The sequence below is a fragment of the Ailuropoda melanoleuca genome, unplaced genomic scaffold (genome assembly GCF_002007445.2).
Source record: "Ailuropoda melanoleuca isolate Jingjing unplaced genomic scaffold, ASM200744v2 unplaced-scaffold6034, whole genome shotgun sequence".
NCBI classification, from domain to species: Eukaryota; Metazoa; Chordata; class Mammalia; order Carnivora; family Ursidae; genus Ailuropoda; species Ailuropoda melanoleuca.
In genome coordinates this window covers 1,505,023-1,518,317 of record NW_023234215.1, presented here as the reverse complement: position 1 = coordinate 1,518,317, position 13,295 = coordinate 1,505,023, and the positions used below count along the sequence as shown (strand labels likewise).

At 54.7% G+C, this 13,295-nt stretch overlaps 1 protein-coding gene across 1 annotated transcript in view; it reads right to left on the bottom strand.

Moving 5' to 3' along the window:
* LRFN2 (leucine rich repeat and fibronectin type III domain containing 2) overlaps nucleotides 1-13,120 on the bottom strand; it is a 135,894-nt gene extending 122,774 nt beyond the window's left edge. Inside the window, exons 1-2 of the mRNA XM_034652449.1 lie at nucleotides 12,985-13,120; nucleotides 12,411-12,600 (exon numbers count right to left, since the gene is read on the bottom strand). The gene's annotated coding sequence lies outside the window, so the exon portion shown is untranslated. The remainder of the gene's footprint in view (nucleotides 1-12,410; nucleotides 12,601-12,984) is intronic.
* Between the last annotated feature and the right edge of the window lie 175 nt (nucleotides 13,121-13,295).

Genomic DNA, 13,295 nt, shown 5'->3' with positions numbered 1-13,295 from the left:
CCTCCTCTTCCCCATGAGAAAGAAAGCGGGGACAGTGAGATGAGCTTCCCAGCCACAGCAAGCTGCGTTATGTGACCCGGACTCAAGCCATGGCAGTGTCTGCTCAGGACGGAGGCGGGAGGCAGGGACTGTGAGGAGTCTGGAGCTGGAGAGGAAGGGCCCACGGCCATAGTACAGAGTGAAGCTGGGACACCTTCTAAACTTCAGCTCAGACAGGAGTCTCAGGCCGTAGAGGGCAATGATCAGCAGCCCCCCGCCCCCAACCAGGGATGGGGCTGGACACCGCCAAACGTGCAGGGCCCCCCAGGCACCGCCAGCAATTCCTCGGATGCCCACTGGCCTGCTGTGCCCCTGGGAGCCAGGTCTGGCTTGGAGATGGGCCTGGTGCCCAAGCAGCTTTGCCTGTGATTGGAGATGAAACCCAAAGGGCGAGGGTAAGTGTATGAAGACAGTTCATCGGGACACCATGGAGGTCAGGATAGCATCCTGCTTCCAGGGACATGGGAAAGAAGGAGGCAGGCAGCTAGCAAGCCACCCAGCCTGGGCATCCACCACCCCTCCCCCATGCCTGGTTCCTGCCCTTGCCTGGCAGCCCGAATTACAGATATCGGGGGCCCAGTCAGGTACACAGCCCCCACTCTGGGGGCCTTTCCACCTGCCACAAGTGTCCCTGTCTTTCCCTTGGGTGCAGCAAAACGATTATAGACACTGAAGGTGTGTGAGGCCTCTAGTAACATGGGGAAGCCACCTCGCCCCCTGTCCCCACCCTCTCACCCCACTCCAGCTCAGGGATCACAGCATGTGACAGCCTGAATCGCAGACAAGATTGTGGGCTCAGGAGCCATGCTGCTGGGTCTTGAATCCAAGCTCTGCCTTCCTCTTATCTGCGTGACCTTGGCCAAGCTACTGGACTTCTCTGGACCTCCGTTTCCTCACCTGTAAAATGAACTCATAGCAGTGCCCACCTCACAGAATTAATGGGGGGATACAACAAGTCCATAAAGCTTACATTAGAACAATGCTGGGCCCACCGGAAGCATTCAGTACCCAGAAGCCATTATCCTGATGGTATAATATCATATTCAATCCAAGCATGACCTGGTCATTCCATTTGCCTCTCTGAGCCCAGTTTCCCCACCTTTAGGTGGAGACAGTTCTGCTTGCCCTCCTTCCTCGCTGGCCTGGCGTCCAGCGTAGATAAATATGGTTGCAAGCCGAGCTTGAACAACTCTCAAGTGCTGTGTCTATGTGGCAGGGATGGACAGTGTATACACTCATAAATATCAGGTGATATAAATGTAATCCTAGCGGGTTACAATGCCATGTAAGATACTACTCTGTGTTAAAAACCAAGTGCAGAGAGAGACAAGACAGATGGAGGAAGAGGAGGAGAGGCAGAGAGAGGCGGAGCGAGACAGGACGGCGAGTGAAGCCTGAACTTGAAGAGCAGGGAATCAATGTTGTACTGTAATTTAAAAACCAATATACAGTAAATAGCAGCCTGGTGCCACAGAGCAGCAGCGTGGCAGGGTGGCCCGGCCTGAGATTACTCACACTCCCAGCTGGGCCAGCCAGCAGCTCCTGCCAGCCCGCCCTGAAACTCAGGATCCATGGCTCTCTCCCTGTTCAGGTTTTATCCTGGAGCCGTCAACACCTGCCTCCCAGTTAAGTGCCATATTTACATGGCACAAGATTTATGGCCCTGGTGGATCCCATAGCCCTGGAAATGAGGCTGGGGCCTGGATTTGTCCCCTGGAGAGAGGAGGTCTGGGGTGGGGTTTTGGTTCCAGGCAGCCAGGTTTTGTGGCAGGAGTGCCAGGAGGCCTGAGTCCCGGTTGGCTCCCAACCCCTGCTCTCCTCCTGGGGCTCTTAGCCTCTGCTGGCCTTCACTCCCTTCCTGACTCCTGTCCCCTCCTCATGGCCACACACATACTCCCCATTGCCATCCCGCGTCCCACCCTAGACACTGACCCCATCATCTATTCCCGTACCCCAACTCCCCCAGAGTTCCCAAAACCCCACCTCATAAGCATCCCTCTGGGCCTGGTTTCTCCCTGCAGAAAGTCTTCATTCCTTCTTCTGTGTCCTGGCTCAAGGGTCATTTTCCTGCCCCAGTTGCTTTCCCAGCCCCTTCAAACCAAAGGATCCAGGAGGTCCCTCTTCCCACTACCAGAATGGGCGTTGGGGCATGGGTGTTGCAGGCTAGGGGGTAGGAATCATGGCCCAGGCAGATGGATATCTCTCTCTGGCCTTCTCTTCACATACAGACCAGGCTAAATGAAGGGTCTCCTTCCTGACAGACCAGGTTCCACAGTTCCCCCAGTCCAGGTTCCACAACCCCCTTAAGACCCCCAGCACCTCCCACCTCCACCCTCATCCCAGGGCATTCATAACTGTTTCAAAAAGATCCAAATAAGTACGTCCTCTGGTCCTGCCACTAACTCCCATCCCCTGATGTACTGTGTTGTATAGATGCAACCTGCTTTCCCCTGTGCCATGCCATGTAGACCCAGTCTGGGCATGCAGACCCGGAACATGATATGAACTCCCCCACACACACACACACTGTGCCTCGTTTCCCAGAGATCTGATCCCAACACCAGTAAGGACCAGGTGGGAGGTGCAGTCCTAAGCCCACCCACCATCTTCGCTCAAACCTTCTCCACCAAATTCCCCTAACCCCTCAGCTGAACACAGTGTGGCCATGAAGTAGAATGGAAACTCCAGCTAGACCAGCAACCACTTTGGTAACCTCTGTGCCTCAGTTTCCCCTCATGTTAAATGGGTATAATCATAATGTCTGTCCTGCCTGCCTGGTAGGATTGTTGGGAGGGTCCAATGGGATCATGTGACAGTATTATAAAATTGCCCAAGTTGCTATAGAATTTAAGGGATGGTTATTTGGAAAGCGTATCAATTAAGTTGGTCTGCAGTGTTCTTCTCCTCGCCTAGGGAAATGCCATTATTATACCCACTATGAATAACCGCATCTCCTACTCACACAGCGCTCACTGTGTGCTGGGCACTGCTCCAGGCGCTCTCCGTACAGTAATCCGTTACATTTTCCTAACAGCCCCATGTGACAGGTACTATTATTATCCCCATTTTGCAGATGAGGAAACCGAGGGACATAGAGAGGAACCAGCTTGAGTTCACACAACCAGGAAAACAGGACACAGCGTAAACCCTAGGAATGGGGGGCCCAAGTGCACACATGGTCCCTACATAAGAAGGATGCTGCGTCTCTGTGGTTTGGTGTCTAATTGTTCCCACATAACGTGCCATGCTTATCTGCTGCGTCCTCCTCTTTGACATAAGCTGCCCCAGGACAAGGAGCAGGCCTTTCCCCATTAGAGAAGGCTTCTCAAGTGTCAGGAACCTGCCCGGCCTATTTGCAACCCCCCTGTGCTCCTTCCTGCCAGCAGTCGAAGGCTGGGCAACCGTCCTCCCCACAGTGTGATGGCCCGCATCTGTCATGTGCTTAGAATCCGTGCCTAGACAGAGGGTCCGGGAATTATGTTTATTCTAAGTCCTCTCCTCGCTTCCCCTTCTCGCCAGCTCAGCCCCCGTGATGCAAGTAACCAGGCCAGAAGGAAGATTACATAGTTTCTTTAGGGTCAGCGGCCCCTAAATGGGGACTACAGCCCCCAAATCTCTTCATCCGGTCAGTTTACATTTGGGTAAGACGGTAAGATGTCAGCTTAGTAATGGGACGGAGGAGGGGTCTGGGAAAGCAGCATGAGAGAACATTGTTTTTTTTCTTTTTTTTCTTTTTTTTCCAGTGTTCAGGAACATTTCTCAAGCGGTCTTCATCCCCACCACCATCATCACCACCACTATGGTCTGCAGGTGTGTAGATCACGTGTGACCTTCAGCTGAGTCTGCACAGACACACAGGTGACGTACACACAGGTGATGAGAATGCGGGTGCGGGAAGGCACAAGAAAGAAGCTAGCCTGGGACCCCACCCCCCCGACTCCCCACTCCACCACGTCCTGGAGGCCATAGACAGGGCTGGAAAAAGTACAGGAGCATCACTCAGAGGGCGGCCGCGAGGGGGCTGCGTGCACATGCAGGCTGGAGAGATGATTCATCTTTGCGGCACCGGGCCTGCTGGGCGGCACACAGTAGGCGTTCAGTAGCTGCTTGCGGAACTGCACCGAAATCCGCGAGGACTGCGGACCAGCCAGCCACAAGAGGGCTGGGTCGCCAGATGCTAAACTACCAGGCTCTCCTGACCTGAGGGCTCATGGGGTCTGGACAGGGACACACTGGAACAAGTGAAAGGAAGCCTCGCTTCCAGGGCAGGCGGCAAATCCCAGAACCCACAGCTTCAGAAGCACAAAAATGCAAACGATTTGAGGCCCTTGTGATGACCAGTCCCAGTCCTCTCCTGCACCATATCCAGCTCCATGGAGAGGAGGCAGATGGAGGTTGGGACAGCCATGAGACTGATGGAGGGTGGCAGTGCCTATTGCTGGAGGACTGATGTGAACCAAAGCTCCCAAGAGCAGACCAATAGGCAGGAAGGAAGGGTCACCAAATAGCCACATGAGTGCGCACGCGTCGCAGCAGAGGACAGGGGGCTCCAGTGCCAGCTCTGTTGGACCTTGCATGCATCTCCTGGGACCCAGTTTCCCACGGCTCACTCAGAGACGGATAGAGCCTCCTGTTTCCCAGGGAGGCTCTGTAGCAAGCACGGTGACTGCCGTGAGCACCCTGTGACAGCTCTGTTGTGACCATGAACATCTGCATGGCGTCCGAAGTCTGGCTTCTCATCCTGGTCCTGCTACGCCTGGGGTCTTCCCCGTCTGAGTCTAGCTCCTCATCCAAACAGGGAGGAGGGCGAAACAGGCGTGGCCCAGGTCAGAGACCCATACGGACTACAGGGGACCATGCACAGAAATGTTCTTTGTCAAGTGGCTGGTGCTCTGCAGGGGCTAGATGGCTGTGTCCGTGTCTTTGAAGGAGAAGTGGCAGCGGCAGACAAAGGGAGCGTGTGCTAGTGTGTGTGTCTATACGTGTGTGTGTCTATGTGGGTATGAGTGTGTGAATGTGTGTGAGTGTGTAAGTGCAAACATGTGCGTACGTGCACATGTGTACGAAGGTATAAGAATGGGAGTGTGCATGGGCACATGCATGTGTTTACTCGTGTGGGGGGAGTGTGTGTATGCGTGTGAATGTGCAGGTGTGCAGATGTGTGAGTGTGTGAGAGTGTGCGTATATGCAGGTCTGCTTGTGGGTGTGTGTGCACGTGCATAAGCACATGTGTGAGTATGTAGGAGAGTGTGTGTGTGTGTGTGTGTGTGTGTGCACGTGCAAGCATGTGCTGGAGGGAGGGAGGAAGGAGACACTGGCATTCACACTGCAGCCCTGGGATCTTGGTTATTCAAAACTGAACTCAGTAACCTAGTAACAGGATTTGGGGCAGGTTTGCAGCAGTCAGAGGGCATCAAGCAGAAGGAAACCTCAGGTCAGCACTGTCTGGGAGAACAGGATGAGAAGGAAGCTGGAGGACAAGTCCTTTCTAGAGCCTGGGTGGCTCAGCAGAGGTATCTTTACTCAGGGAGACTCAGGGACTTATAAATCAAAGGATTAAATACCTGAACTGAAGGGACTTGAGGAGCCTTGGGCCCCTTTGCACAGGGGAGGCTAGAAAGGGAGATGGGCTGCCCAAGTCACTGGGCAAGATCCTGGCAGAGCTGAACGGAGAAAACTCATTCCAGGCTCACCGTGCACAGTGGGGAGTTCACCACCACCAGCTCTGGTGCCTTGTGCTTCAAAGGGACCTCTAGCATTTAACCTATAACCCCAGGTCACCGTCCACTCTCCTGCTTTTCTGCCCCAGCAGGAGCTATGTGGGTGTAACAATGGCTTTATTATGGCGGGGAGGGGGGCACTAAATCAAGATAGCAACTTTGCCCACCCTGAAATCTTCAATACATTTTTAGAATGCCAGGGCCTCATCTCACAGCCCTTGTTGGGAATTTTCAGGGGTTTCCAGGAGCTCAGAGAGTCAAGCATGTCTTCACCCTCATTGCCATCATCCCGGAGGCTCCCACGTCTCTCTCTCACCAAACTCTGAGACCCAAGATGGAGTGTGAGCCGAGCTCACTCCCCAAGCTCCTCCAAGTCCTACAGGCTGAGTGACCATATATCACTCATTTTGGGGACCAGGAAGAGTAATCTAACAGCAAGACCTAGTTTACAGCTACAGTTGACCTTTGAACTACATGGGGGCTAAGGGCACTGACTCTCTACACAGTTGGAAATCTACATATAGCTTTTGATGGCCTCGAAAACTCAACTGCAAACAGCCTACTGTTGACCAGAAGCCTTAATGATAACAATCACGGCTGATGAACGTGTATTTGTATGTTATATGCATTACATACTGTATTCTTGCAGGAAAGCTAGAGGAAGGAAAATGTTACTAAGAAAATCATAAGAGAAAATATGTTTTCAGTACTATACTGTATTTCGGAGGAAAAAAATCCATGAACAAGTGGACCCATGGCGTTCGAGTCTGTGTTGTTCAAGGGTCAACTGTACCCTGAAGTAAGAGCCTCTATGGTCTCAGTTGGGGACCAGAGTGAGTCCCCTCCCCCAGCTGATTCGACTAGAGCTGCCTTAACAGGGCACTAGATCAGAAAGGGTAGGTGAGAAGGAGTGCGCTAGCTTCGCTGAAGGGAATACGCAAGGAGTCTTAGGGAAGGGGAGACAGGAGTACTGAACTGATACTAGGGACCTAAGTTCAGACAAGAAGAAAGACCACTGTGTGCCGGCCTAGGTCAAAGTGGGGTAGAGGAAGGGATGGGTTGGGGGAGATGGCCCAGAGGAAGGGGGCTTGAGAGAGACTCCGTGTCCTGCTTCTCACGTTGGCTGCGTCTGGGCAGACTGACTGGCGCTCAGCCCCTGCCGGCAGAGGGACTAACACTGGACATGCCCATAATAAATACACTGAACCCTAAAGAGCCCGGCTTTGGGATTTTGCAGTCTCTCGTGTCCCAGCGCTGCCTGTTAATACAGGACTGTGGCAAGGATTCCTAGGGTCTATGGCAGACAATCCCATGCAGGTTGATAAATTACAAGAGCTCGGTTTAGTTACCTGATCCTGCTTGACACAGTTTAAAACCTAAGTCTTGTCTCTCCAGTCTTGGTCTCTCCCTCAGCCTTGCCTGGTCCCCATTAGCCTTGGCCCTTAGGGGTATTGAAGAAAGGAGGCCCAGATCTGTTCAAACCCACGGTGGCCTGGCCTTCTGTTGCTTGGAGGCCAGGCCACACACAGCCTCATGTCTCCTCTCCCCGTCTACACATCCTGCAGTTACAATGCAAGGAAATCACCTGGAAAAAAAGTAAAGACTGATAGATGATGACAGGTAGAGACAATGTGGCTCCTGAAACTTGCTTGCTGCATTTTGACTCAATGGTTTAACAAGCCAGTGACCCAGCACACAGCTGTTTCTGCTCTTTGCCTTCTTACCTCCTTGTCCTTTGGTCCCCTGTTCAAAAACTAGTCTTGGGTTTGGGGGCAGAGCATCCAACCCCGCACCTGCTTCCCTTCTTGATAAAATGAAGAGGCCTATTCAGGAGGTCTGGAATGGGATGGGGTTTGCGTGGCTAGCCTGCTCCCTGGAGAAGCTCATGCTGCTGGTCCGTGGACCACACCTGGGTAGTGACTGTCACAGTGAATCTGTCCTCCTCTTCATCTCCTGGATTCTCCCAGCCTCTTTATAATCCACTTTGGTCTAATCCTGGTCTGTTAGCCCAAAAGCATGCATTCTCAATGGGAACAACAGTGCCCCCAAGGGGGTAAAAATTTGTTCTTGGGAGGGGTGAAAAAAATCCTACTTTTGGTTCATGTGGCAGACACCTGCAGTACATAGAGATATACAGTATACCTGTGGTATTAAAATCCATGCAGGGGTGCAATTAGGAAAAAGAAGATGTCTAAGGAGGCTCCAGTGAAAAGAAGGTCTAGAAACATCAGCCTAAGAAAAATGCCTTCTGCCTACTCCAGTGCAACCTTCACTGATGCCTGCCAGATGATAGAAGTAAATGATGTCTATGGCAGTGTGTCCTTTCCTGGCTGCCTGCCACTGATACCACCCAGCTGTCTGGCCCACATGCCCTTCTTTGGCAAGTTCTGTACCCTCCCTCTTCCCAAAACGCACAGCGCCCACCTGGTTGGCCTGTGACCTTATTGGTTAACCCTAGTCCCACAAGAAACTGATACATTAGAGCCCACCTTCAATGCCATCATCCCTAAGAAGTATTACATGTAACATTTCACTTACTTGGTCTCCATAAGGGAGGGGTCACAAATATAACCTTGAGCGCTAACGGTATTATTCACAATAGGAAGTATAAGCATCAGCATCCTTGTTCATCAGTAAGGAAATGAGACCCTGGGGACTAAAGAGATTTGCTCCTCACTCAAGTCACACACACAGCAGAGTTGGGTTCCCAGACTCTCTGTCTGGTGCTCACTCCACTGTCCCGTCTTCTGTCCTACCCATGAGGATGGTGCTGCCTATTTGAGGGGCGCTTATAAACTGCTGGGAGTGAGTGGGCAGGGTGGACAGAGAGGCTGGGCTCGCAGGGTCTGCGATGGCGGCTCTGAAGTCAGCCTCCCCAGGAGGTCAGCAGAACTTGGAGAGGTATGGGCCCACAGTGCCCACCGTTCCTCACCTGCAGGGCAAGGCAGCACAGAGGAGTTAAGAGCGTGGGCTTTGAATTCAGACAGACATGAGAGTCAAGTGACAGTTCTGTCCCGTATTTGTGACCTGGCAGGTCCCAAATTCTCTGAACCCCAGTGTTCTCATCTGGAAAATAGAGGAGGCAATAATGGCAAACTCATGGAATTGGGAGATTTCAATGAGATAATAATATGAAGTACTCTTAGCATTGTGCCTGGCACATAATAAGCAACCAAGAAATTGTTTCAATTTCAGCCTCAGAAATTTCTCGGAATATCCATTCTGCTGGTTCAGTGCCCTACCCCTGAAAACTCCCAAATCCCCAGTAACCTCTAAGAATTTAAGAGAAAACAAAATCTGCCTTCTATAGACTTCTATGGGCTTTTGCTGTTCCTGAAATCCTTACCTCCTCCAAGGAGCCCTCCTGATTGCCCTCACTCTGAGCAGGCTGGACGTGGCTACTCTCCCTGGTCCCCATCTTCATATCTGACTGCTTGCTCCCTGAAAATACCTTTTCTCAGGCATGCCCATTATGGTGAGAGCTCCTTCTCCACTCCTATTCCAGTTGTTCATTAGTTAGACCCTGTTAAATACATACTGGGTCTGAGCCTCTCTCCCCAGCTGGGTGTGCCCCCCAACTCCACAGATGGGACCCAGGTCCAATCATAGGCCCTGCACAGATCCCAGCAGGAGCTGTGCCCATTCAGTGGGTCTGGACCTGACACCATCCTGGTGAGGCCACTCTTGGGGCAGCAAAAGAGGCAGAGTAAAGAAGAGAAGGCAGGGGCCAGGTTCTGGGATAAATTTCACGCTCAAGCCTCAGGTAGGGAAGGGTGACAGATGACACTTGTAAACCACAGAGCCTGTGCTTCCTGAGTAAACGGGCATGGCTGCACAAATCCGAAGCAAACAAGAGAGGGAGGGAAGCAGGTGCCACAGACCCAGAGGTGAAATTTGCTTTCCGAATATCAATTCCTAAAGTTTACTGGAGGGCTTCCTGGAGTCTTTCAATGATCAGTTTACGGGTGATGGTATCAAACCTCCTGACAGCTAGGTGGGTGGGGAAAGCTAGGGGTGTTACCCTCCCGTCTCCGAGGGGCCTTTTCCCCTCCAACCAAACACTCCTCCAGATCTGAACAGGGGCTTGCGGAGCACCGGAACAAATATGAAGTTATCACACATCTGTGAGGCACGTGCTATTATTTCCTTTCACCAAAGGAGAACACGGAGGCTCCAGGGGTTAACCAATAAAGATGCGGCAGAGCCAGAATTTGAACCCAGGCCCTCCAAGTGTAGGTCCCATTCCATGATATTCCGACTCTATCCCTTCAAATAAGTTGGACCCTAAAACACCAATGGTGTCCCAAGAAAAATGACAAAATACCCAAATTGTTGCTTTTGTCGGGGGTCCAAAGCCCCTTGGCTATTTCGGGTCGTATTTTGCTTCACGTCACTGCTTTCAGTCTGGAGCCCCTCCACCCCATCAGAAGGGTAATGCCCCAGATGCCAATAACGGTGCTCACCTCCACCCTGGCCAGGGGACTTCCCGAAAGGGGGTCCCCCTCCACCCTACTGGCTGGAGAGACTTAACAAGCCTGACACTCGGGGGCCGGAACCCCTGGATCCTTGGTTTCACTTCAGAGCTGCAGCTGAGACAAGAAAGCAGATTCCCACTCTAACCAAACCAGAGCTTGGGTGGCCAAAAGGCTGCCAAGTTTTCCCAGTGGCGCCACCTACCTCATCTGCATTTCCCACCCCATCCATTCCCTCCTAGGTCTAGCCTCCGGAAGCTCCCTGCTCACCCTCTCTGAGGCCACGCTCCCCAGCTTCTCAGATGGCTGGGCCTGGGCAAGGGAGTGGCACCGCAGAGAAACAGAGAGCCCGAGCCCTGGCAGCCGCCGGCGGGCACCCTGTCTAGCCGGCCAGGAGCTGCAGCTGGGAGCAGACCTCCTGGAGAAGCCGCGCCAGAGGCTGAGACCGAAATGCCAAGTTGGCTGTTTGTATTCCCCAGAGCGAGGGCAGGAAGATAAGTAACAATTTTCCTGAGCAGGAATTAGACCAGAAACTCTAAATTGAGGGCTGCGCAGGAGGCCTGAGCAGACGCTGGTGAGGAGCCGGAGGAGAGAGATGGACGGAACTCTGCAATCCAGCCAGAGTCATAAGGGAAAGACGACATCCCAACATCAGCAGAAGGGCCCCAGCAGCTGGCGTGGTCCGCAGAGGCTGACCTCTCCAAGACCAGGCCCTCAGGAGCTTCCTTCCCAGTCCTCCCCAGACCCCTTTCAGCCTACAAAGTACCCCACACCAAGTTCCAAGCTGGCTGGGCTCCCGTGTGTGTGGCTGTATGGAGCCAAGGGCGGCAATCAGCCAGGGCACAACCCCAAGACCCGGGACCCACACTCCCAGTCTCCCCACAGCCCCCCACCACGGCCTCCCCACCATTAGTTCCAAACTGCCCCCCCACCCCACGGACAACAGCCCACCCAGAACCTTCTGCCCTTGTCCCTGCAACTTCACAGCTCAGAGCCTGGCAGTTTCCTCCCCAGCCTTGCTCCTCCCCAGCCTTGGGGGTCAGTTTCCGAAGCAGCCGGTGCCCTCCCCCAGCCCCACAAGGCCAATCAGCCCATTGCGGCCACAGCGCCCCCCCTACACACACACACACACACCCCACTATGGCAAGGCAGGGGTCAGCATCTACAGCCCCCAGGACTTCAGCTCCCTCTCCCCACCAAGTGTCATCTGTCTATCTATCGGTGTGCGGTGTCTGTGATTCTCAGTGTGCACTTGGTGCCGGCCTGGCTCAGTCCCAATGCAGTCTTTGCTCAGGCTCACTCCTCACTCTTTCTCAGGCTCTGGCTTTCAGGGGCTCAGTCTCCCTTGAACTTGCTGGCTCTGTCCTTTGTACTGGGGTGACAGGAGGAGGACCAGGACACCTCCCTGTCCTTGCCTCCGGGTCTGTGTGGAGCACGGTACTGCCAGCCTCAGAGCAGTCCGTCCCTCTCCCTCCTCCCTGCTCAGGCCAACCTTGGAACCAGGGCAGGGCTAGGTGGGAAACAGACCTACCAACCAGGCAGGGCTAATGCCAGTTTCCATATTGCTTCATCATGCCATTCGGACGCCCCAAGCTGCACACACACAGCCCCCCCCCCCCATCTCCCTGCCTTCTGCCTGAGGCCAGGATAGGGCCCTGAACCTGCCCTACCTGCCTCCCCAAACCGCAACGATGCCTGCCTTCCCTTCATTGGCGCTGAATCAACCCCTCCGCACCCAGTTCTACCCCACCCCACCCAGCCCACAGAGCGCAGGGAGCCCTGGCGTCGGACCCAGCCCCCAGCAATAGCTGGAGCCAGGCCTCCGTGTGGGGAGATGCAACAGAGTGGTCTGGCGGCAAAGTTCTCCTGCTGCTTTCAACGTTGCCGTACACCTGAGGCTCCCGTCTCTCCCTCCTGCTCACCGGCTTCACACGGACCCACTCTCCTTGGTTCGCGCCAGAGTTTCACCCCCACTCCCGGGAAAAAAGAAAGGAAAGAAAACCTCCCGCGATAAGGATGGGCACAAAGAGAAGGTGCCCGCACGAGTGCCCGGGTGAGGGAGTGCTCAAGTGAAAAAGAAAGGGATGCAAAGTTCCCGATTCCCCCCGGCGCGTTCAGCCCCGCGCCAAGCTCCCGCAAACACCCGGATCTCAGAGACGCGGCGGCGGCGACCACTCACCTGGGCAAGGCAGCATCTACCCACGGCTGGGAGGCTCCGAGGCCGGCTCCGCGGGGCGCCCGGGCTCCCCGGCTCGGCCACGCATCCTTCCCCGCCCGAGACAGGCTCGAGCTAACCCCTCTGGCTCCGGCGAAAGCAGGCAGATGGTGGCCTCGGACGTCCACGCGGGGAGATCCCTGAGCGGCTTATTCTGTTACATCCATGGCATTTAGCGAAAAGAAGGGAGGAAAAAGCACTACTTGTTCTCTTCTCTTCCAGATTAAAAAACAGAACAACAACAACAAAAAGATAATCCCCCCTAGGAAGACGCCGATAGGATTCTCCAGATCGAAGGACCCTGGGCATTCCCAGGGACCTCGGGCATCTTGGAATGTGGGGTGTCTTCAAGTTCAGACGAGCCAGCCGGGTTGAGCGTGTGTGAGTGTGTGTGTGTCTCAACGAGAGCGAGCCAGGCACTCACACCCACACGCACACACACAAACACACTCCCCCGCACTCCCCGCGTGCACACCGCCCCCCGCGCGCGCGCACACGCGCGCACCCGGACACACACACGCACAACGATCACACGTACAGATCCGGGAGGGAGCCGGGCTGGCTGCGGAGGCAGCGCGGGGCCGGCGGCGGAGAAAGCCCAGCGGCCGGAGGTGCCCGGGAACCCCGGGCCGTGCGCACTGTCCCCGCCGAGCTCGCCCGCGCGGCAGCCCCCAGTGGCGGCCGGCGGAGCTGCAGGAGTTGGGCCCGCCGCCCAGAGCACCCCCTTCAGCACCGACCTACACCGCCGCGGAGACCGGAGAGATTCGGGGTCCCCGCGGGGGTGGCGCGGAGACTGCGAGAGCCGGCCAGCGGGCCCCGCACGCAGGGGCGGGAGGGCGGCGGGCGGCG